Source organism: Rattus norvegicus, chromosome 5 (genome assembly GCF_036323735.1).
Source record: "Rattus norvegicus strain BN/NHsdMcwi chromosome 5, GRCr8, whole genome shotgun sequence".
Classification (NCBI taxonomy): Eukaryota; Metazoa; Chordata; class Mammalia; order Rodentia; family Muridae; genus Rattus; species Rattus norvegicus.
In genome coordinates this window covers 115,205,193-115,230,491 of record NC_086023.1, presented here as the reverse complement: position 1 = coordinate 115,230,491, position 25,299 = coordinate 115,205,193, and the positions used below count along the sequence as shown (strand labels likewise).

The window sequence follows — 25,299 nt, the reverse complement described above, 5'->3', positions numbered from 1 at the left end:
TTGTTCTGCTATTTCTGACAGTGGCTAGACTGACCTATAAGCCTGTGTGTCAGGAGTGCTGTAGACCTGTTTTCCTCTCTTTCAGTCAGTTATGGGGACAGTGTGTTCTGCTTTCCGGCGTGTAGTTTTTCCGCTCTACAGGTCTTCAGCTGTTCTTGTGGGCCTGTGTCTTGAGTTCACCAGGCAGCTTTCTTGCAGCAGAAAATTTGGTCTTACCTGTGGTCCCGAGGCTCAGGTTCGCTCGTGGGGTGCTGCCCAGGGGCTCTCTGCAGCGGCAGCAACCAGGAAGACCTGTGCCGCCCCTTCCGGGAGCTTCAGTGCACCAGGGTTCCAGATGGTCTTTGGCTTTTTCCTCTGGCGTCCGAGATGTGTGTGCAGGGAGCAGTCTCTTCTGGTTTCCCAGGCTTGTCTGCCTCTCTGAAGGTTTAGCTCTCCCTCCCACGGGATTTGGGTGCAGAGAACTGTTTATCCGGTCTGTTTCTTTCAGGTTCCGGCGGTGTCTCAGGCGCAGAAGTCCTGCCGCTCCTGGGCCCTCCCCCACGGGAGCCCAGAGGCCTTATACAGTTTCCTCTTGGGCCAGGGATGTGGGCAGGGGTGAGCAGTGTTGGTGGTCTCTTCCGCTCTGCAGCCTCAGGAGTGCCCACCTGACCAGGCGGTTGGGTCTCTCTCTCACTGGGTCTGGGAGCAGAGAGCTGCTGCCAGTCGGAGACTCTTAACACATCTATATCTTCTTCCCTTTTTCTCTTGAAGGTTAGCTTACAAACCAGACCCAAATTAGAGATACTGTCATTCCAAGCAAGTGACGCTTAATGACTTGTGTTTGTGTGACAATACTCAGGGTCCTTCCAAATGTAGTCACCATGCTAGATGCCAGATACACCTCCAGGAGACCCACAGAGGTCCTTGTCTTCAGAGGAGCTAAGCATTGCGAACCTTCTAGATTTTCCCTAGGCTCAGTCTGAGCTGTTTCATTTGTTAAGAAGGGAAAAGAAAGGAAGGGAAGAAAGGTAAGGCTAGAAGGGAGAGAGGGAGAAAGAAAATAGAGAGGGAAGAAGAGAGGGAGGGGAGGAAGGAGTGAGTGAGGAGGGGCTTCAGGACTACAGTAAGACAATGAGTATGCAAGAAGAAAAGATCATGAGAGCAAGAAAAAGGTGATTGGAGACCCATGAAGACACAGAGGGAAAACAAGAGGGGCTAATTGACCTAGAAATACAGGTAGAGTCTGAAACAAAGAGCTTACCAAGAATCCAAAGAAGGACCTTAACTCCAGAAGGATGACCCTGAGGCTATCTCTGCCACACAGAGAAGCTGAGGTCGAAACTTAGAACACAGACTCCAGAACTCTAGAAAGCCATCCTTGGTAGTCTCGCATGAAACCTCCACCTCTATATGAGGACTTCTTGCGTTTCACTCTTCCTTGAAGCACTACCTTAGAGAGTAACTTCTCTCCCTCCCACTGAGAGGAAAAGCACTCCACAACTCAGTCCTTGGTTCATGAATCCTGGCTTGCAGTGGGTATGTGTACTATCTTTCTTATTAGCTGTTGTACTGATTAGTTTTATGTTAACTGACTCAAGCTAAAGTCATCCGAGAGGAGGGAATTTCAATTGAGAATGTTTCGGTAAGATCAGGCTGTAGGCATGCCTATAGGGCATTGTTGACGGGAAAGTGCCCAGAACACTGTGAGTGGTGCCATTCCTGGGCTATTGGTCCATGGTGCTATAAGAAAGCAGGCTGAGCAAGCCATGAACAGCAAATCAGTAAGCAGGACTCCTCCATTGCCTCTGTAACAGTTCCTGTCTCGAGGTTCTTGCTCTATTTGATTTCCTACTCCGACTGCCTTTGATGATGGACTGTTCCCTAGAAGTGAAATAAACCCTTTCTTCCCAAGTTGCTTTGGTTCATGGTATTTCATCACAGCAATAGAAACCTTAACTAATACAGCAGTGGTCACATGCACATGGTGTGACATAGGTAAAGCACAGTAGGTGGTCTTGTTCTTTCCCAATCAGGCGAAGAGCAGAAACCATTCATCTATTGTTGGTTACTGAGCCAATATTTATTAAGTTTTTGACACCACAATAAGTTTATACTAGCAACCTGAACTTTGAACTGTAGACTAGGTACCCATAACCCTGTATGGCAAATAGAACACAGAGGATGAACCCCGTTGTACAAGCAAAGAGCTGAAACAGAGAATGGCCCTGGATCACACTGGGATTCAGACCTTTCTTGAGCCAGCCTTTTAGTTCTCTCTCACACCTACCTCCTGCACTGAGACTAGAATTCTTGCAGAACAACAATGTCACTGAAGTCACCTTTGAATCTTTAGGGTCTCCATAATCCATGGCAGACATTAGGTTCATGGAGAAGAGATTTGAATAAACCAATAAGGTTTGGGGTCAGAGCTCTTGAGTTCTAGAATCATTACTATCTCATTGGAATCTTAAAAGAGGGGAATACCCTCTTTGCCACCCTATTTCTGAATAAAACATGCCAGCAGATAAAGATGGGATTATCTCCAAGGCATACTGAAACTTCCCCAGATGCCACAGAATCCATGTGACTGAAATACCAAAGGTGGAGCAGGCGCACCCTAAAATGAGCCTCCATTCAATTCTGAATAGTATAAGAAGCACATCAAATTCAGACATTGGACCAGGTAGGTCCCATATGGCAGAGGCGCATGACAGCAGGGGTTCCATGTAAAGCAAGGCACCTGAAATAGGAAATACTCAAGATTCTCTTGTTCTGAAAGGGAGACTCCAAATTGACCACATTTGAAGCTCCTGCCCCATTCAGTTCAGTCTCTGTCACTCCTACACTTGTATCAATCTCTGTGCATGGTCTTCCAAGCAATGCAGGAGGCCATTTTTACCCTCACCAACACTGGTTGTTCCCAGAATGGGTTTCCCTTAAAATCACTTCAATATTGTCCTATATCCAACAGCTTTTCCCACAGGCCAGATGCTGCTTAGTAGAAGGGAGCAACTTCAGACCTGACTTTTAAAGATCATAGAGGATAGGTGTGATGTTTGAGGCTAGAGTGTATGTCAGAAGGAATACTGGAAAGATGTAAGGAGGCTCCTTCCAGAACTCAGACAGGGAGTATGACACGAAGTTACTGGAGTTTGGGAAGGCCTCAGAAAGATGCTTGTGTGTGAACTGGGTCTTGGAGGTTAAGGAGATGTTTGCCAGCTGGAGAAGGCATAGAGCAGCTAGAGTCAAGGTGGGGATGCCCAGAGTGTGGAAGGGCATAGTGTATGTTTGGGAGAGGAACCAGCCACTGAGTGAGAGAACACGGTGGGAACAGCCTCCCAGAAGACACAAATGAATTTCAGGATTTTCAGATTTTCTTCTGCACATTGCCCTATAAGCAAAGACAACAGGGCCCCCTAAGTCACCCAGGCTCCCAGCGAGTGCCATGGAAAATGTTTAAGGTATCATTTAACCCAAAGCAAATGTACTATCAGCATTTTTTAAAATCTCCGAGAAAGAAGAAGAAACAAAAGCTGTTGAAATGTGAAAATAATTAGAGAAGCGACTTTCCCAGGGAACAAACATGGCCCACGCTGCGCAGAGGGAAGAACAAACAAACTTAGGGGCGGTTATAAAGCTGTAAAAATCTTGTTTATTTCTGAAGAAAGAAATAACGTTGGAGCAAAGCCACCGAGCCTGCACAACCATAAATCAAGGCTTAGGCGGTAGGGAAGGAGGAGTCAGCCAATAAATTCAGAGGAAACAAAGCTGCATTCTAGCTGTCCCAGGAGGCCTGAGAACCTGCTCTGCTCGGGTTCTGCAGCCCTGGATCACAACATCCAAAAGTCAGAATGCCCTGAGTGTTCCTTGTGTGCTCGCCCAGTTAGAAAGCATTTGGCTCGGGTTACAATTTAGAAAAGCTAGTCTGAGAGTTGTTCGATTTTCAGAAAGAAGTGGGGAAAAGTTCTTTCAGAACGCCCCAGAGTTCCCCCTTCTCCAGCTGCCTCTTCGGGTAGTTTCGGCTCAACAGAAACCCCAGGAGGCAGCGGGGCAAGGTCAGGACTGTGGAGGGAATTCCCACCCGGTGCGCTCAGAAGCATCCCAGGTTGCTGGCTTCGGTAAACAGCCTCACTAGAAAGGTCACCCCTGAGCTGAGGGATTTTTCTTGTCTCTCACCGCAGGTTTCTGGACAGAGGGGTCTGGTTTACCGAGAACTTGCTCCACTAACAATGCGGAGCCCTGAGCTGCGGGTGTCATAGAGCAAGCATGGAGAGAGGCAAGGCTTCATCAGCTTCACGCTTGGTAAACAGTTTAGAGATCCCCCCCTGCCTCAGACCTGCATGCTTTATTTTCTGTTTGTCAAGGAGTGTGAACATGTGATTTTCCTTCACTGGGTACTGACCCCCTACTCCACTCTGAGCCATATAAAGATATCTGCACTTTGCATAATCTGCATACCAGCTCAGTGTGGTTAAACACCATTGAATCCTAGTAAGACCGGAAGCTGTGGTTCACGGCTTGCAGCACAAACCCAATACCAGAGTCAGTGAGTGGGGGCGGTAGCACTAAGGTAAACTCCACTTTCTATTAGCCACTAAATTCTGTTGTTTCCGTAGCCAAAGCTCCTGTCTACGGAACTTAAAGGGTTCGAAAACATGGGAGGTGAAATGTCACTCAAGTGAATTAAGAGGTGAGTAACCACAATAGCAAATTATTCACTGCCATCACCAGTTATCGGACCACCAATTCCCTGTGCCAAGCCCTTTACATATGCTAATTCAATGTTGCCAGAAAGCACCCTCAAGGAAGGTGGTGAGTCCATTTCATAGGTCAGAGAACTGAATTAGGGAGGGGAAAATGTGTGGAAAGGTCACCTCACCCCCAAAGAGCAGAGCAATCTTCCTCTTAAAGGCCAGTTTTTATGTGCTGGGTCTGTGGTCTCTGCACATGACAGAGAGCACATTTGCTGTCTTAAACCTAAAATGACTAGATTTTGTACTAAACAGATACCGTTGGAACAGGCTTCCAGGTTTCTTTCTCTTTTTTTCCTCCATCTTTATTAAATTGGGTATTTCTTATTTACATTTCAAATGTTATTCCCTTTCCCGGTTTCCAGGCCCACATCCCCCTAGCCCCTCCTCCTCCCCTTCTATGTCGATGTTCCCCCTCCCCATCCTTCCCCCATTACCGCCCTCTCCCCAACAATCCCGATCATTGGGGGTCCAGCCTTGGCACCAGTCCACTGGTGCCCCTAGTAGACTATTCATTGCTACCTATGAATTTGGAGCCCAGGGTCAGTCCATGGGTAGTGGCTTAGTCCCTGGAAGCTCTGGTTGGTTGGCACTGTTGTTCATATTGGGTCTCAAGCCCCTTCAGCTCTTTCAGTTCTTTCTCTGATTCCTTCAGTGGGGCTCCTGTTCTCAGTTAAGTGGTTTGTTGCTGGCATTCGCCTATGTATTTGTCATATTCTGGCAGTGTCTCTCAGGAGAGATATACATCCAGTTCCTGTCAGCCTGCACTTCTTTGCTTCATCCATTTTATCTAGTTTGGTGGCTGTATATGTATGGGCCACTTGTGGGGCAGGCTCTGAATGGGTGTTCCTCCAGTCTCTGTTCTAAACTTTGCCTCCCTATCCCCTCCTATTAAAAAATGGGGTTCAGAGCTAAGAATTCACAGCTGAGGAATATTGAATGGCTGAGAAGCACCTAAAGAAATGTTCAACATCTTTAGTCATAAGGGAAATGCAAATCAAAACAACCCATAGATTTCACCTCACACCAGTGAGAATGGCTAAGATCAAAAACTCAGGTGACAGCAAATGCTGGCAAGGATGTGGAGAAAAAGGAACACTCCTCCATTGTTGGTGGGATTGCAGACTGGTACAACCATTCTGGAAATCAGTCTGGAGGTTCCTCAGAAAATTGGACATTGCACTCCCTAAGGACCGACCCAGCTATACCTCTCTTGGGCATATATCCAAAAGATGCTCCAACATACAACAAAGACACATGCTCCACTATGTTCATAGCAGCCTTATTTATAATAGCCAGAAGCTGGAAAGAACCCAGATGCCCTTCAACAGAGGAATGGATACAGAAAATGTGGTACATCTACACAATGGAATATTACTCAGCTATCAAAAACAATGACTTCATGGAATTCATAGGCAAATGGATGGAACTGGAAAATATCATTCTGAGTGAGGTAACCGAATCACATAAAAACACACATAGTATGCACTCATTGATAAGGGATATTAGCCCAAATGCTTGAATTACCCAAGATGCACAGAACACACGAAACTCAAGAAGGATGACGAAAATGCGGATGCTTCACTCCTTCTTTAAAAGGAGAACAAGACTTCCAGGTTTCTTGAGAATAAAACAAAATTAAATCATCTATATGTTTGTATGTGTGGTCTATACATTGTTCATGTGAGTATGTGCATGTGTTTGTGTCAGTGTAGATTCCAGAACCTTCCTTGAGTATTCTTGAACTAATTTTTGAAGATGGTATGCCTCATGGAACCTAGAGCTCCTAGATTTGGGTGTGAAGTCTAGAAGTATGCTTGTTTCCACATGCCCCTCCCCATCCTCAATGATGAAGTTACAGACAGATATTGTTCTTACCTTTTTTCGTGTGGGTTTCGTGGAGAAAATGTCCTCATGTTTGCACAGCCATTTTACTGTTTGAGCCATGTCCCCAGCCTCATGTCTCTATCTTTTGACTCTTGTAGTGCCCTATGGTATGAGTAGTGAGGATCTCTTGACAGCATCAATCTGCCACATCATTAGTCAATACTGGGGGTTAGCGAAAGCCTTGCTAGATCCTGCCCTCACTGCCTGGCCTCACTGCCTGGCCACCATAATTTATCATTCCTTTTCAATAGTCATGAAGTGACTACTGCCTTTTATCAAGCATCTATACATCAAACATTTATTAGCCTTGTTTCCAGATGAAGAAATTCTAACTCAAAGAGGGGAAGTGTTTGCCCAGGGAGAGCTGTAGAAGTGCGGGGACCAACACTTGATGATTTCAGGTGTTTGTAAGTCCAGTGTACCTCATCCTTAGTTATGTTGTCTGCTTCTGTCTTTCCCACACTGTGTATTTTAGTTTCCCATTTATGCCATGACAAACTACTACAAACCCAGACGTTTCCAATACCACACATTTGTGTTATTCTCTTCTAGAGTTCAACTATCCCAGACCAGCGTGAGTGACTGAACTGGAGGCCATGGCAGCTGCAGAGATCACAGGAAACCCGATTCCCAGCTCCTTCCGATGATGTTTTTTTCCTTCATCTTTACTGTTGTACCATTGTCTTCCCTCTGGATGTGCTTCCCGCTTCCTCTAACACAGGCTGCCAGCCACATGTTGGTTTCTCTTCTGTCTGATGAGAACAATGGGATTGTGTTTGAGCACATCCGGGTAATCTAAGATAATGTTCGTAACTTTGGAGCCAACAATGTATCACACCTGCCTCCCTGTTATTTATGTCCATAGCTATAGGTTTCAGAGTTCAGGGTCCAATAAATTTAGGAGACACTTTTTAGTCAGCCAAACTTTCTTTCCTCCTGAACATGACATGTCAGATTACTTTACCAAGAATGGAAATAAGGTTCTGTTTGACTAGCTGCTCTCTTCACTCATTTCCTTGGTGACTGAACAGCTCTACCTCTACCTGTTTCTTCCTTGTTATCCAACCTTCTGAATTAGTGGTCTCATTAGAGTGCTTGATCCTTGGTAATCCCTTTCTCCAGTGCCTATTTCAAGGTACCAGGGATTAGACTCAGGAGAAGAGTGGAAGTACAGGGATCTACCAACAGAACTTTGCAATGCTCCATATATATATATGGAGGAAGTCACCTGGTGATGCCAAGGGTCGCCCATTTAGCAGGAAGCTATAAAGTACTGCTGAAATTCAGAAGAGAAAGGGGTGTGGTCCTATTCAGTTTTGAGCATAAGATAAGATTGATGAAAAGCCAAAGACAGCTACTATGTATGAGCAGCTTCTGTAAGTTATACTTTATATGATTCGTGTACTCCTCACTTCAGCCCAGGGTGGTGCATGTTATATTTAGAAATGAGGATACTGAGGCTCAACCAACAAGGTCTTGTCTAACCTCTGATCACCAAACTGGAGTTGTTTCAGCTTCCACATGACACCCTTGACCTACAACCTGGTCTTGGGCTACGTAAAGTAACAGGAAATATGAAAATGTGAATATATAATATATATGTGTGTGAATATATATGTGAATATATATATCACTATATGAATATAGTGTCCTATGAACACAGAAAAGAGATGCCCATGTTATAATGTGAAGACTATCAGAAACCACATGATGTGAGCACCAAAATTAGCTGAGAAGCTCTGAGTGTATCAGATCCGACAATATGTTTTTGGAGGTGCTTACTCAAAGCTTTTAAACAGTATTTGAAACTAAATATCAAAAATAGCCAACTGTGTGGTAACAGGGTAAGTTTACGTTCCTGGCACTTGACATGTCACCTGGCCCTAGTAAGGATTAAAGTTCCCCCATTGATTTGCCGATATTAATCTCTAGGCTCTGCAGACATGTGAAGTAGATATCATACATTATATTATGTTTTCAAACAGCCACTCTTATTGGCCATCATAGGTTACATGTTCAGTATCACCATGTGACTCTGGTTTAAATTAAGGACAACCATTGCCAGTTATGCACTACTATACTGGTCAAACCATTTTTTTTTTATTAACTTGAGTATTTCTTATATACATTTCGAGTGTTATTCCCTTTCCAGGTTTCCAGGCAAAAATCCCCCTCCCCCTCCCCTTCTTTATGGGTATTCCCCTCCCTATCCTCCTCCTCTTGCCGCCCTCCCCCCAACAATCTAGTTCACTGGGGTGGTCAAACCATTTTTAACATTTCTTATTTTTTATTGTCCTTGGAAAAATGCTATGTGTTGAAATAATAGTAATGTCTCTAGAGATTTTCTATATTTTTCTTTGTTTTTGTTTGTTTGTTGGGTTTTGTTTTTGTTTTTGTTTTTGTTTTTGTTTTTGTTTTTTTTTTGTAGACAGTCTCATTTTGTAGCTCTGGCTGTCCTGGAACTCACTACAGAGACTAGACTATCCTTAAACTCACAGAGATCTACCTACCTACCTCCTGAGTGTTAGGATTAAAGGTGTGAGCAACCATGCCCAATATGGTATGTCTACATGAGTGCATGCATGTGAATATATTATAATGGTGCTGTATGGTTATGCCTACATGTGTTTGTGTGTATGTTCACATGTTGTATTAAGGTTCTCTAGAGGCAAAGAACTGGTAGAACTAATCTGTATCTATCTATCTATTTATCTATCTATCTATCCATCTATCTATAGCATATTTATATATTTACATTTATATTTATGATATTTATTAGAGTAGCTTATAGGCTGTGGTCCATCAAGTCCAGCATTGGCTATCTTCCATCAGAAAGGCAAAGAATCTTGTAATTGTTCTGCTCATGTCTCAGTTGGTCTTGAGACTATGTTGGAGTCTTGAAGAAGTTTCTAATACCAGCAAAGGAATACCTCAGAAGCAAGAAAAACTTGCCACCAAGAGTGACAGGAAGGAGCCAGAAGCAAAAGCTTCCTTCTTCAATATCCTGGTGCTGTCACCAGAAGGTGTGGCTCATATTTAGAGTGGGTCTTCAAACCTCACTACTGCAGGAGATATGATAACACTGTGAAACACAAGATTGTATTATTTACTGAAGAAAAAAACTGTTTCTAATTGTTCAGCCTTTGCCAACACCTTTAATCCACACAGTGGGAATATAGAGGCAGATAGTACACACCTTTAATCCCAAACAATGAAGGTAAAGTTAGTTGTAGAAGAAAGCACCCCTGTTTGAAAGCGATGCCTAATTGCATGGCAGACAAAGTGATGAATCAGAGAAAGATTTGACAGAATGAATCAGAGATAGGATATGACCAATTCTCATAAGAAGAGGAGGAAAGGGAAGCTACTAAAGAAAGAGCAGCATAGAGAAAAGAAACGAGGAAAGCAATTTTACCAGGACAGTTTTACAGAGACAAACTGAAGAGAGAACAAGCTAGACACAGGTGAAGACAGAATGAGCCAGAGGATGAGAGAGAGCCAGAAGAGAACACATTGCTCAAGTTAGTATGAGGCAAAAAGTTTGAGGCTGAGAGACTCCAGTTTGAATCAGTCAGCTTGGCGAGGAGTTTGAGTCAGAACTGCTGAGCATGAAATCAATCAGAAAGAACTAGAAAGGGTGAATTTGTTCAGCAGCAAGTCTTAGAGGCTGAAAGTATTCTAGGCCTAGATTATACAGAGGCTAGAAGCTTCTAAGACTAGGCTTAGGTTGTCAGACTGAGGCAGTAAGCCTTGGAGATGAAAATTCTATCAGGTGAATAAAAGTTGCTTTTATACTCAAATGACCTGAATTTGGGGTGGGCCTTCCAATCTCTGAAGATGCAAATTTAGGGTGAGTCTTCCACTTCAGATGACTTAATCAAGAAAAATCCCTCATAGTTGCACTAACTGCCTGGGTTTTAGTTGATTCTAGATATTCTAGATATTTGACAAGATTAATTGGCACACGTATGTATGGTGCACACATAAGGGGAGCATTACATTGCATGTGTGAGTTATGTTCAGAGTCCCAGAGTTGACATCAGATGTCTCCATTGATTGTTTTTCACTTTATTAATTGAGATAATGTCTCTAGCTTAATTGAGAGGCTGGCAATTCCAGCTAAGCAAGCTAGCCCAAGAACTCGGATTGCAGGTAGGTGACATAGCTGTTTGACTCCCTTGGGTACTGGGGATTCAAACTCTAGTCCTCATGATAGTGCAGTGTCTTAGTTACATTTTCCAATGTAATCAAACACTGACTGTCTTAGTTAGCTCTGAAGACACGATATGACCAAGGCAACTCTTATAAGAACCACATTTAATTGGGGTGACTTACAGGCTCAGAGGTTCAGTCCATTGTCATCAAGGCAGGTCAGCTGCACGGCAGTGCCCAGGCAGGTATGATGCAGGAGAAGCTGAGAGTTCTACTTCTCATTTCAAAGTCAAACAGGAGAAGAATGACTTCCAGGCAGCTAGGACAAGGGTCTTAAATCTCACACCCACAGTGATACAGTTCCTCCAACAAGGCCACATCTACTCCAACAAGGCCATATCTCCCAATAGTGCCACTCTCTGGGCCAAACATATTCAACCACCAGATTGACTAAACCAACCTGAGGAAGAAAGGTTTATTTGGCTTAAGTATCCCAATCATGGTCCATCATTGAGGGCAGTCAGGGCAGAAACTCAAAAGCAAGACCCCGGAGACAGCAACTGAAGTAGAGGTAGTGAAAGAATGCTACTCTCTGACTGTTCTCCATGTCTTTCTCAGCCTGCTTTCAGAAAGGCCCCAGGACCAGCTGCCCAGGAGTCCCCATAGACTTGTCTACAGGCCAATCTGATGGAGACAATGCCTCAACTAAGTATTCCTCATTCCAGATGACTCTAGATTATGTCAGGTTTACAAAAACAAACAAGCACAACCAGCCAGTACCCAGAGCAAACACTTTACCCACTGAGTCATCTCTCCAGGCCGTGAAAGACCTTCATCAAACAGAAAGAGCTGCTGAAGCTCAATTGCTGCCATTGTGATGGGACCTAAATAGGAGTTTTGAGGTTAGGAAAGGAAGACGCGAAGCAGATAAGGACAGCTCAGGGAGATCTGGCTCCAAGAAGCACTACTTCTTCAGCCAGCCATAGAATCCACTCCACTCCCTTAACTAAATAATGGCATAAAGCAAGCATATCATGTGAAAAATCTTTGATTTTGCCATTCCACTCTCTTGTACCGTCTTTGTGAGAGTCAGTCTCAACCACAACCCTGCCAAAAAATAAAACAATGCAGAAGTTTCCCTTGACTACTGATCCCTAAAGTGTGCATTTGCCTGACCTTCGGTATACAAGCATACAAAAGAATTTTTAAAAATTATAAAATATTCTTCGTAAATAAATCCTCATGCTTTCTGCCATAGGTCTTTGAGGAAGAATCTTCTCTTCTTTTGAACTGTCTAAGGGCTGAATTATCTCCACAGGGACACATGGTGAGCCGGGCATCCTGGACAATCACCCACCATTGTTATTTCCAACAATGTGAGGTGATGAAATTCCAGAACTCAAAGACGCGGTATTCTTTAGCAACACAAGAACTTTCCACAGAACACCCTGTCTCCATTTGCCCTAGAGATTTCATTATGGATGTTCTTATAGATTTTTCAAAGTCTACCAAAGGATTTCCTCATGACCCAGAGCATAGGATAGATCAGTTTGGGAGCTTCAAGGCTTTGAATTCTGACCTTTGGATTCAAGGGTTTGAATTCTTTGTTCCTCACTAGCCATGTGATTTCTGTAAGAGACTTGCATGGTGTTGAATTAGCATCTATGTGCCCGCCTCAGTTTCCTCAAGTTGAAAATGGTCCACAACGCATAATAAACCGGAAGCTCCAAGCACACAGCAGTTATTCGGTAATGGCCATCAGTACCAGAGAAGTTCTCAGCATATTTATCAGCTAGAAAAAGGTTGGTCCGATGTGATACAGAAGTGCATTTACCAAACTTACAGGGACAGGATGAGTCTGAAAAAGCCAACAAGTGTGTTGAGACTTGCAGCAGCAGAGCCCTATCTCACTCTAGACCCAAAGGAACAAAAGCAGGCTAGCCAGATGCAGGACCAGAAGATGTGCTGGGAGAGAAACACAGGGGCCGACACAGCCCCTGGCACAAAGCCTGGGCAGTAGGGGAAATTCCCATTCTCCCACTCTCCCATCTCCTGTGATGATTTCTTGCCATTTTATCAAACAGGCAGGAGATAGAGGCCAATGAGTAACCCTGGTGCACACACAATGGTCAATCTCATATGTACAGAAGACAGAATGGATCTGGGTAGGCAGAGGGCACAAATACAGAACCATCAGACCAGCAAGAGAAGCCCTTGTGAGTCCCGTATGGGCTAGAACTAGTGTATCCAGAACATCTGCAAAATCTCCAAAATGGTCCTGCAGTGGTGATTGTGATTGTTACTTCAGGCATAAAATCCCCAGAGCCTAAAGAGCCACCCTCCCTAAGCTCCTGTCCCAGGCATCCCTCTGAGCTCTCCCTACTCATACTCTCTGGAATATATAGACTCTACCTGAATGTTCTGCTTTTCCTCTTTTCTCTGCAACTCCATTTACTTAAAACATTGTAAGTAGTGAGTCTCTTGACAGCCCATACTAGCTCTTTTGTGTTTCTTATTTTCTGCTACTCTTCTTTGGAAAGCCTGCTCCCATGTTCACTGGTATGTTTTATGTTTTCTCTGAGAACCTCTTGTTCTCTTGACTCTGTGCTTAAGCCTACAATAAAATATCTTTATGGAAAACTTTTTAAGTCAGCATATAATATATTAGATATCATTATGTAATTTCTAAGCACACTCTCATTTAGTTGATTCTCCCACCACACCTCATCTCCCCCTTCCACTTGTATCCCCGTGCCTCAACTCCATTTGACTTTCCTTTTTTTATTGGATATTTTATGCATTTACATTTCAAATGCTATCCCCTTTCCTGGTTTCCCCTCCAGAAATGCCCTATCCTCTCCCCCTCCCCCTGCTCCTATGAGGGTGCTCCCACCTCATCATCCTGACAATTCCCCTACACTAGGGAATTGAGCCTTCACAGGGCCAAAGGCATCTCCCTCCATTGATGCCAGACAATGACATCCTCTGCTACATATGCAGCTGGAGCCATGGGTCCCTTCATGTGTACTTTTTGGCTGATGGTTTAGTCCATGGGAGCTCTGGGAGGTCTGGTTGGTTGATATTGTTGTTCTTTCTATGGGTTTTCAAGCCCCTTTAGCTCCTTCAGTCCTTTAACTCCTCCATTGGGGTCTCCATGCTTAGTCCAATGGTTGGCTGTGAGCATCCGCCTTTGTATTTGTCAGGCTGTGGCAGAGCTTCTCAGGAGACAGCTATAACAGGCATCAGCAATAGTGCCTGGGTTTGGTGTCTGTGTATGGGACGGATCCCCAGGTGGGGCAGTCTCTGGATGGCCTTTCCTTCCATCTCTGCTCTACACTTTGTCCCCATATTTCCTTTACACAAGAGCCATTCTGGGTTGAAAATTTGGAGATGAGTGAGTAGCCCCGCCCCCAACATCGTACCTTGTCTGACCTCTGGATATGGTCTCTACAGTTTCTCCCTCTCCTTTGTTGGGTATTTCAACTAATCTCATCCCTGTTGGGTCCTGGGAGCCTCTGGGAGCCTCTTGCTTTCCTGGCATCTGGGACTTACTTGTGGCTACCCCCAGTTCCCCATCCTCTATTGCTACACACCTCTGTTCGAATTCCTGACCTTATGTATATCATCCCAGTCTCTTCACATACCTGGTCTTGCCACCCCCCCCCCCGTTTTCCTCCTCCCCCTCCTCTCTTCCTCCCAAGTCTCTCCCACCCTCTATCTCCTGTTCCCCCTTCTAAGAAGGATTGAAGCATTCACATTTTGATCTTCCTTCTTCTTGAGCTTCATATGATCTCTGAATTGTATCTTGAGTACTTCGAGATTTTGGGCTAATATACACTTATCAGTGAGTGCATACTATGTGTGTTTTTTGTGACTGGGTTACCTCACTCAGGATATTTTCTAGTTCCATTTGCTTATGAATTTCATGTAGTCATTGTTTTTAATTGGTAAGTAGTACTCCATTATGCAAATGTACCACATTTTCTGTATCCATTCCTCTGTTGAAGGACACCTGGCTATTATAAATAAGGCTGCTATGAACATAGTGGAGCATGTGTCCTTGTTATACATTGGAGCCTCTTTTGGGTATATACCCAGGAGTAGTAAGCTGGGTCCTCAGGTAGTACTATGTCCAATTTTCTAAAGACCCTCCAGACTGATTTCCATAGTGGTTGTACCAGCTTGCAATCTCACCAACAATGGAGGAGAGTTCCTCTTTCTCCACACCCTCACCAGCATCTGCTGTCACCTGAGTTTTTGATCTTAGCCATTCTATCTGGTGTCAGGTGGAATCTCAGGGTTGTATTGATTTGAATTTCCCTGGTGGCTGAGGATATTAAACATTTCTTTATGTGCTTCTTGGCCATTAGACATTACTCAGTTGAGAATTCTTTGTTTAGCTCTGTACCCCATTTTTAATAGGGTTATTTAATTCTCTGGAGACTAACTTCTTGAGTTCTTTGTATATATTAGATATTAGCCCTCTATCACATGTACGATTTGTAAAGATCTTTCCCCAATTTGTTGGTTGATGTTTTGTCCTATTTACAGTGTCCTTTGCCTTACAGAAGCCTCACACTTTTATGAGGTCGATTCTTGATTTTAGAGCATAAGCCATTGGTGTTCTATTTATGAAATTTTCCCCTGTGCCCATGTGTTCAAGGTTCTTATCCACTTTCTCTTCTTTTAGTTTCAGTGTATCTGGTTTTATTTGGAGGTCCTAGATCCACTTGGACTTGAGCTTTGTACAAGGAGATAAGAATGTATCAATTTGCATTATTTTACATGCCGACTGTCAGTTGAAATAGCACCAATAGTTGAAAATGCTATCTTTTTTTTCATTGGATAGTTTTAGCTCCTTTGTCAAAGATCAAGTGACCATAAGTGTATGGGCTTATTTCTGGGTCTTCAATTCTATTCCATTGATCTATCTACTTGTCTCTGTACCAATTTCATGCAGTTTTTTTTTTATCACTATTGCTCTGTAAGACAGCTTGAGGTCAGGGATGGTAATTCCCCCAGAAGTTCTTTTATTGTTGAAAATAGTTTTAACTATCCTCGATTTTTGGTTATTCCAAAAAAATTTGCAAATTCCTCTTTCTAACTCTATGAAGAATTGAGTGGGAATTTTGATGGGAATTGCAATGAATCTGTAGATTGCTTTCGGCAAGATGTTCATTTTTGCACTATTAATCCTGCCAGTCCATGAGCATGGGAGATTTTTCCATCTTCTGAGGTCTTCTTTGATTTCTTTCTTCAGAGACTTGAAGCTCTTGTCCTCCAGACCTTTAACTTGCTTGGTTAGACTCACAACAAGGTATTTTATATTATATATGACTATTGTGAAGGATGCCTGTGATGGTTTTGCATATGCTTGGCTCAGGAAGTGCCACTATTAGAAGGTGTGGCCTTGTTGGAGGAAGTGTGTCACTATGGGTGTGGGCTGGGAGACCCTCCTCCTAGCTGCCTGAGGATGCTCAGTCTGTTCCTAGCTTCCTTCGGGTGAAGATGTAGAACTCAGCTCTTCCTGCACCATGCCTGCCTGGATGCAGCTATGCTGCTATGTTCCTGCCTTGATGATAATGGACCGAACATTCACTCTGAACCTCTGAACCTATAAGCCAGCCCCAATTAAATGTTGCCCTTCATAAAACTTACATCGGTCATGGTGTCTGTTCACAGCAATAAGACCCTAACTAAGACAGTGTCATTTCATTAATTTCTTTCTCAGCCTGTTTATCCTTTGAGTAGAGGAAGGCTACTGATTTGTTTGAGTTAATGTTATATCCAGCCACTTTGCTGAAGTTATCAGGTTTAGGAGTTCGCTGGTGGAATTTTGGGGGTCACTTAAGTATACTATCATGTTGAGGTATGGACCATGTTGAGGTATTGCTGATTTTTCCAAGACTTTAACCAGGAAGGAGTGTTGAATTTTGTCAAATGCTTTCTCAACATCTAATGTAATATTAATGTGTTTTTTTCTTTGAGTTTGTTTATATAGTGGATTACATTGATAGATTTCCCTATATTGAACCATCCCTGCATCCCTGGGATGAAGCCTACTTGGTCATAAAGGATAATTGTTTTGATGTGTTCTCGGATCCAGTTTGGGAGAATTTTTTTGTGGCTTCATAGAACAAAGTGGGTAATGTTCTTTCTGTTCCTATTTTCTGGAATAGTTTGAAGAGTATTGCTATTAGGTCTTCTTTGAAGGTCTGCTAGAATTCTGTCCTAAACCCATCTAGTCCTGGCCTATTTTTAGTTGGGAGACTTTTAATCACTGCTTCTATTTCTTTAGGAGTTATGGGACAGTTTAGATGGTTTATCTGATTCTGATTTAACTTTGATATCTGGTATCAGTCTAGAAAATTGTTCATTTCATCCAGATTTTCCAGTTTTGTTGAGTATAGGCTTTTGGTCTCCCTTTGCATTTCTGATTTTGTTAATTTGCATACTGTTCCTGTACCTTCTGGTTAGTCTGGCTAAGTGTTTAAATATCTTGTTGATTTTCTCAAAGAACCAACTCCCCTTTTTTTTTTTTATTCTTTGTATACTTCATTTTGTTTCTACTTGGTAAATTTCAGCCCTGAGTTTCATTGTGTCCTGCCATCTACTCCTCTTGGGTATATTTGCTTCTTTCTGTTCTAGAGCTTTCAGTGTGCTGTCAAGCTGATATTGAATGCTCTCTCCAGTTTCTCTTTGGAGGCACTTAGAGCTATGAGTTTTCCTCTTACCACTGCCTTCATTGTCCTACCACTGTCTCATAAGTTTGGGTATGTTGTGCCGTCATTTTTATTAAATTCTAGAAAGTCTTTAATTTCTTTATTTCTTCCTCAACCAAGTTGTCATTGAGTAGATGTTGTTCAGCCTCCATGTGTATGTGGGCTTTCTGTTGTTGTTGCTGCTGTTGTTGCTATTGTTGTTGTTGTTGTTGTTGTTATTGAAGACCAACTTTAGTCCATGGTGATCTGATAGGATGCTTAGGATTATTTTGATCATCTTGTATCTGTTGAAGCTTGTTTTGTGACTGATTATAAGGTCAATTTTGTAGAAAGTATCATGAAGTGCTAAAAACAAGGTTTATTCTTTTGCTTTAGGATGAAGTGTTCTATACATATCTGTTAAATCAATTTGATCCATAACTTCCGTTGGTTGCACTGTGTCTCTGTTTAGTTTCTTGTTCTGTAATCCGTCCATTGATGAGGTTGGGGTGCTGATCTCTCCCACTATTATTGTGTGAGGAGCAATGTGTGCTGTGACCTTCAGTAAAGTTTCCTTTGGAGCATAGATGTTCCGAACTGAGAGTTCATCTTGGTAGATTTTTCCTTTGGTGAGTATGAAGAGTCCTTCCTTATTTTTTTGATAACTTTTGCTTGAAAAACTATTTTATTCGATATTTCAATAGCCACTTTAGCTTGTTTCTTGGGACCATTTGCTTGGAATTTTTTTTCTAGCCTTTTACTTTGAAATAGTGTCTGTCTTTGTCACTGAGGTGTATTTCCTGTATGCAGCAAAATGCTGGATCCTGTTGATATATCCAGTTTGTTAGTCTATGACTTTTTTTGGGGAATTGAGTCCATTGATGTTAAGACATATTAAGGAAAAGTGATTGTTTCCTCCTGTTATTTTTGTTGTTAGAGGTGTAGCCATGTTTGTATGGCTATCTTCTTTTGGGTTTCTTGAAAGAAGATTACATTCTTGCTTTTTCTAGGGTATAGGTTTCCTCCTTGTGTTGGAGTTTTCTGTCTATTATCCTTTGTTGGGCTGGATTTGTGGAAAGATGTTTTGTAAATTTGGTTTTGTCCTGCAAATCTTGGTTTGTCCATCTATGGTAATTGAGAGTTTTGCTGGCATTGGTGTTCTCTTAGGTTCTGAATGACATCTGCCTATGATCTTCTGCCTTCATAGTCTCTGTTGAGAAGTCTGGTGTAATTCTGATAGGTCTGCCTTTATATGTTACTTTACCTTTTCTCCCTTACTGCTTTTAATATTCTTTCTTTGTTTAGTACATTTGGTGTTTTGACTATTATGTGACGGAAGGGATTTCTTTTCTGGTCCAATCTATTTGGAGTTCTGTAGGCTTCTTGTATGTTCGTGGGCATCTCTATTTCCATTTTAAAATTCTGGATGGTTTTGTTCAATTCCTTCACCTGTCTGGTTGTGTTTTCCTGTAATTCTTTAAGGGTTTTTTGTGTTTCTACTTGTTTACCAGTGTTGTCCTGTATTTCTTTAAGGGAGTCATTTATGTTCTTTTTAAAGTCCTCTGACATCATCATGAAATGTGATTTTTAAATTGGAATCTTGCTTTTCTGGTGTGTTGGGGTATCCAGGACTTGCTGTGGTGGGAGAACTGGGTTCTGATGATACCAGGTGGCCTTGGTTTCTGTTGTTTAGGTTCTTGCACTTGCCTCTCACCATTTGGTTATAACCGATGTTGGCTGGTCTTGCTGTCTCTGACAGTGGTTTGACCTTCCTGTAAGTCTGTGTGTCAGCACTCCTGGGAGACCAGCTCTCTCCTGGCAGAATCTGGGTACAGGGTCAGCTCCAAGTACAGATCCCTTTTGAGGTTTCTAACAGGCACTTTTGGAATGCCTACTATTATAAGGTCTAACCAGGAAGACTGTCAAGGCAAGCATAAAAATTCCAGTTCCTTTCAGCCAGGAAGGGAGAAAAAAAATTGACGTGAACTAACTTCCTATGATATCACTTCTTTCATTCTTAGCCTCCTCCCTAAGGTGAATATAATTAACCTATTTTGGTTAAGAAACCAAGGTTCATGGGGTCCATTGATTTGTTTCATGGTTATAGGGCTAATATATATTTGTAACTCAACTGGAAACATATTTTGAGATATGTTTAGGCTCTTTGGCATCGTTGTTATCAGATTTGTTTTGGTTTTATTTGTTCGTTTATTTGTTTGTTTGTTTGTTTGTTTTAAACTTAACTAAGCAGAACAAATTGTTAACTCGGTACTGACAGCAAAACAAGAGAGCTGGAAAGCAATAACATAGTATCTAATGTCAGTATCTTTACTTACATAAAATGAGATTTTAAACATGCCCCTTGGAAACATACAATACAGGAAAAAATGGATTGAATTAAATGAGTTGGGCTACAGGGAATGCTGGCTTTTGGCTAGTGTTTAGCCTACAGATGTCAAGCCATCCAATGCTACAAGCAGGGGCTGTGGGAAACTCCACACAGATCACGAGTCCACCTTCAGAAACCACTGTAGAGGTCTTGCCATGCCTAGAAGCAGAGCTAAGTGTCATGGAAGGGTTTGCCACCCTGCCCTACATGTGGCAACAGGAAGCATCAGTAAATCACCTCTTCTGCAGATGTCATGAGCCCCTCCCTATTCTCTCCTCCCCTCTCACTACTGGCTTAGGTACCATTTTCCAGATAAAACTGAAAACTTCTATACAAAAAAATGCCACCATAAACAAGCAAAAGATGCAACCTGAGTGGGGAAGTAGTTGCCAAAATTGTAAATAAAACTGGGCTGTGGATATAGTTCAGAGGTATGCCTTTTCTGGCATAGGTTTAATCCCCCTACCAAAGTCAAAGACATTGTATTAAGACTATATAAAGATTTAGTAAAAGGATCAATAAGATAGATAGATAGATAGATAGATAGATAGATAGATAGATAGATAGATAGATAGAGAAACCATTATTTCTCTGTCCCATCACTGCCAGAACATACACTGCTGTCCCCACTACAAACCGAGCACAGTGCAGAGGGTTGCCTGGTTCAGGATTTGGTGACTAGCCTGTAAAGTTTATGTCGCACCTCCTCTCTCATTGGCATTCTTAGAACACATTAAGCCTCCTGAGCGTCAGTTTATCCATACACAGACTACCAGACTGTGCTTCCCCACCCCCAGAGAGATGTTCTGCAGTTGCCCTACAGCCGTACACCTGCCTGGTGGTGGCATAGGGTTAGGGCCATCAAACACCGCATTTTGCCTCCCTGAGCAGCCTAAGCCCTGTGGCAAAGTGGACACGGGACCCCACTAACCTACAAGTAGGCCTTAGCACTGGCTGTGTAAAGTAAATTATACTTCTAGAAGTTACACCTAAACACTGCCAAGTCACAGAAAAGTTTGGGGGAATTGCTGGAGTCACCTGCAGAAAGCTCCATAAGATCTGGCCTCTTTCCCTCTTTGCTCAGGCCTTGTGTCCATAAAATCCTAGTAAGCTTTTATCACAGTGTTTATACCTTTTAGATAGAGAGTATATTTTCAATATAAAATACTGACCATATAGGAAAGTATCAAAGATAATATGCATGACTATATACCTTCTCTTCCAGCCTTCAAATCTTACTATTGTTTTACATTTCAGGCACATTTTAAAAAAAGAATTCAAGGTTTACCATTCAAGCTATGGCGAGTGTCACTTTAACATTCTGTGCTCTTCCTTGAAAACACTTTTGTGGTATCTGTAAGTATTATAAAGTAATTTGCAATGCAATAAACATTATGGCTACGGTATTCAGTATATCTACACTGTGTATATCGTCACTCATTCAACATTACATCTTCGAGCTTTGCTCATGCCGAGATATCTAACCCATCTTCCTGTAGACATAGGAGGTCCCTATGTTCAGCTTGCTGAATCTGTTATGGATGGGTGTGGCCCTTTCTTTGTGATCATGTCTCTTTTCTTTCGCTGGTTGATAAGGCAGATTCCATTCTGCGCTTTCAATACTGAGCTGTACTTGCATTCTTCATGGTGCTATCTGCTGATGGTGAGCTATTAACCTTTCTGTGTGTATGTATTTGATTTGCAAATATATTTTACTTCATTTTCTTACACAATCTTTGTGTACTCTAGATAGTTGGATAATGTCAACCATGTAAAATGAATTGACAATGCCCTGTATTCTAGCTTGTCTACTTTGGCAGATAAAGATTTCTTGAAACACAGCCACGCCTATTCACTTGCATTTTTTCATGCTACAGTCACAAAGCTGCATTGCCAGGACAGAGATTTTATGACTACCTAAGACTAAAATACTTCAGACCCTGACATTGCTTCAAGGTTTGTCATCTCTGTTATCTGGCCTTTTCTAGGGAACTGTTTATTCTGTTATTGTGTTTTCCATATATAATGTTTCCTCCCCCACCCTCTGTGTGTGTGTGTGTGTGTGTGTGTGTGTGTACATGTGTGCACATGCGTGCATTTCTATATAACATGTGAATGTGGATATAGTTGCCTTGTAGTTGTTGGACAGTTGTAGAGGAAATATCTTGTGTGCTGTATGGATATATCACCTGTCAACTAAAGACCTATGGCCTATAAGAAAGAGTAGAATGGATGGTGGGGCATCTGGGAGTGAGAAAGAATTCTGGGATACAGCGAGGTGAGATTCACCTGGGAAGATATGATAAGGATGAGTGGTGTGTGAGCACAGGTAATCAGCCACATGGCAGGATGTAGATTAGAATACATGGGATAATTTAAGTTATGATCTAATAAGAGAAGAGCCTAGCTATATGGCAAGGTATTTGTAAATATATTTTGAGACCGAGTCTTATTAATGGCAGCATGGGGCTTGGAGGAAGAATCTGACATAACTTCTACAGACAACTTTAAAAGGTATTGGTCATTGCCTTCTGTGATTTTGAAGTGAGACCTCTTGCCTGCTTATTTCATGCTAGTTGGCCCCAACACTCCAGGATTCTCCTGTCTCTAATCCCATCTCCCTCAGGAAAGCTAGGATTACAGACCCTCATGCCATGTATCCAGATTTTTTTGGTAGGTTCTAGGGATTCAAACTCAAGTCTCTATGCTTACATAGCGGGTGTTTTTACACACCCGAGCAATCATCCAGCCCCAACCTATTTCTATCTTTTTAAAATAGCTTTTATTTCTTAACTGAAAACTCCTTTGTTTCTTCCCCTCGAGCAGAAATGACACTTTTCTCCTCTCAGTTATTTTGTGGGGTGTTCTGTCACAGCAACAAGAAAGTAACACCACGGTTTTATGTCAGGAAATGGAAACATTGTGGCCTTCTGCTCTCCCTTGCTTTTCTAGTGAAATTTATTTCCAAGTCCTGTTGCTCATTCTTCCCCCATCACCCCCATATACTAACTGTCCTACCCTGGCCCAAGATCTCCATGATGGTATCTAGGACAACTGCACTTGTTTCTCCAGCATCCCCTCCCCACATCACTACTATGTCCACACTCACCTGCACAGGACCCACAAGAACACAAGTCTAGCTATTCCTCTAGGTTAAAAATAGTCAGTGTTTTCCCTTGCCCAAAAGGGTTAAATGTCAGCTATTCCATGGGACAAAGTATAGCCCACCAGGTCTGCCCATAGCTGTAGCTGCTGGCTCCCCCAGCTGTGGGTTCTATTCACACCCATGCTCAGAGACATCACTGAGTAGTCTCTCCCAGGGCATCAGGCATCTTCACACCCTGACTTCCTCTCACCTTTATGTCTAAAATTACCAGTGGTAACTCTTTCTCTGCCCTACTCTACAGCAATATTCCTAAGACATCAAGGTGGAAAAGGAGGCTCTTTCTGAAAATTAACAGTGGCTGTGAATCAAACACCTTCACCTTCGTTATAGACTTAGTTCTCTCAGTGACCTCATTTTATGGCCAATAGGTGATGATGCTCGAAGTGCTGAGTGATTTGCTTGATATGCAGGTTGCGAACTACAGAAGCGGGTCTTAAGCTTAGGTGTTTGGTGGCCTGACTACTGACCCATAGTCCTTCCTGGTTTTTGACAACAGCATGGCAGTCTTGGCTCTGCCACTTTCTGACTTTGTGACTCAAGCAAAGCACCTCTCCATTCTGACTTTCTGTTTCTTCTTTACGAGGGAAGGTGCTAGGCAATGATCATTTGTTTTTCTCCTTGTGATGACCCAAAGTCTTGGGACATGTCCACGTAACCATGCATTCCTCCTACAGCCAGAGCTTCTGGCTGAAACCTGGCTCTCTGACAAGGATCCCTGGGTTAGAACACTGACAGTGCTTTCTACTATCCCTAGCAATTTACACCAGGTTCCAGAGCAGCACACACCTACACACAGGTGTAGTGTCGAGGCTTGTTCTTGGCTAATGCATCCTTCCTGGAGCCAGAAACCCATTAGGAGAAGTGAGATAGCAAATCCAAACATGATTTTCTCATGGGATTGTACTAAATTCTGTTCTTTCCCGATTGACCCACTAGGGATTTCCACATGCAACTCTGAGCCACAATGTCTCTATGTATCCCATACTAAGAGTGACTAAGGAAACAGAGGACCCTTCTACACCTAATCTTTTCTGAAGTGGGACATTACCTGAGGGAGAACTTGCTGGTAAGAGTAAGCCATCAAACAAAGACCTATTCTCCAGGGACACCCTGCCCTCAGTACGTTCCAGATGTCCGTTTTGGAATCTTTGGCTACTATCCCAAGTTCAAAGGCATACTATGGGGAAAGTTCCAGAAAAAACAGGAGTTTATTACTGAGGAGAGCAGGAGAGGGTGGAGGGATAGAGATACCCCAGACAAGGGAAGACCTAGCACAGTGTAGATGTTCTTTAGAGGATTTCACTCTCTCTATCACATGTGTTCATATGCACAGATCCCAATCTCTCTGGGCCTCTCCCCTCATCTCTTAAAAAAGCAGGCCAATCTGTTTTATTCACAACTCCCCAGGAAGCTTACTGGAGAAGGCATGCAAAAGGAGGCTGCTTAGTACCGTGTAAGCGTCAGAGTCACTCCTTTTTAGCTCTCTTGTGCTTGCTATTTAAAGAGAATTGGGGGCTGTCAAGAAGACACAAGGAAACGCAAGGCCAGATGTTCTCAGAAAACACACCTATGAAAACCAGGCTGCGATGGCATCCTAAGTCACAGAATTCTGAAACTGGAAGCAGGTCTAACAATCCGGGGCAGAGTCATTCCAAGCTTTATTGCTATCCTCACGACTGTCCACCAGATTGCTATCCTCACGACTGTCCACCAGAGCGTGAATGCTGGTCCTGATGGGGAGCCTCACTGGTTTTTAGAATGCATACATGAAAACAAAAGCCTGGGCTGTGGGGAAACACTGAAATTTTCAGTGTTAGTCCTGCTAAGAATGGAGCCTCCCCTCTCCTTTACAGTCGAAGACCACCAAGCAGTTGCAACTTTAAATATACTCCAAGCTTTGTCATCCCAACAGCCTTTGTCCTTAATGTTTCTTTGCCCTGACAGTCAAAAGCAGTGCATATCCCTGACCCTCATGCACACACCTCCAGATAATTCTCTGTGACCTCCCTACTCTAACCTGCAACCTCTTCCCCTAGTTCCATTCACAGGGGATTGTGCTAAACATCGTTTGTAACCAATTGGTTACCCTGACTTGACTTCAGTTCCTCAGTAGCAAGCACTGTCACTTGCAGCATCTCTGTTGTCCCTAGCTCCTCAGCCAGGACTAATTCCATAGAAAAGGTCTGTGTGAGGAATGACAGGGCTAGAGAGGTCAGAGCAGAAGAGCCCTGAAGTGGGCTGCTAAAGAGGAAGCAACAGAAAATGTGTCCAGAA

General features: G+C 42.8%; 2 long non-coding RNA genes across 3 annotated transcripts; one reads left to right on the top strand and one right to left on the bottom strand.

Moving 5' to 3' along the window:
• The first annotated feature begins 4,081 nt into the window (after window positions 1-4,081).
• Window positions 4,082-11,511, top strand: LOC102550339 (uncharacterized). Of its 2 annotated transcripts, XR_010066544.1 has the most exons (4): window positions 4,087-4,281; window positions 4,596-4,669; window positions 7,170-7,407; window positions 11,388-11,511. It is a non-coding gene; the product is annotated as an uncharacterized LOC102550339 (long non-coding RNA). The 2 variants fall into 2 exon arrangements; XR_592641.4 differs by lacking the exon at window positions 11,388-11,511 and having other exon boundaries at window positions 4,082-4,281; window positions 7,170-7,531.
• Window positions 7,134-11,403, bottom strand: LOC134486951 (uncharacterized). Its single transcript, XR_010066545.1, has 2 exons — window positions 10,953-11,403; window positions 7,134-7,369 (listed from the first exon to the last, which is right to left on the bottom strand). It is a non-coding gene; the product is annotated as an uncharacterized LOC134486951 (long non-coding RNA).
• Window positions 11,512-25,299: the final 13,788 nt, after the last annotated feature.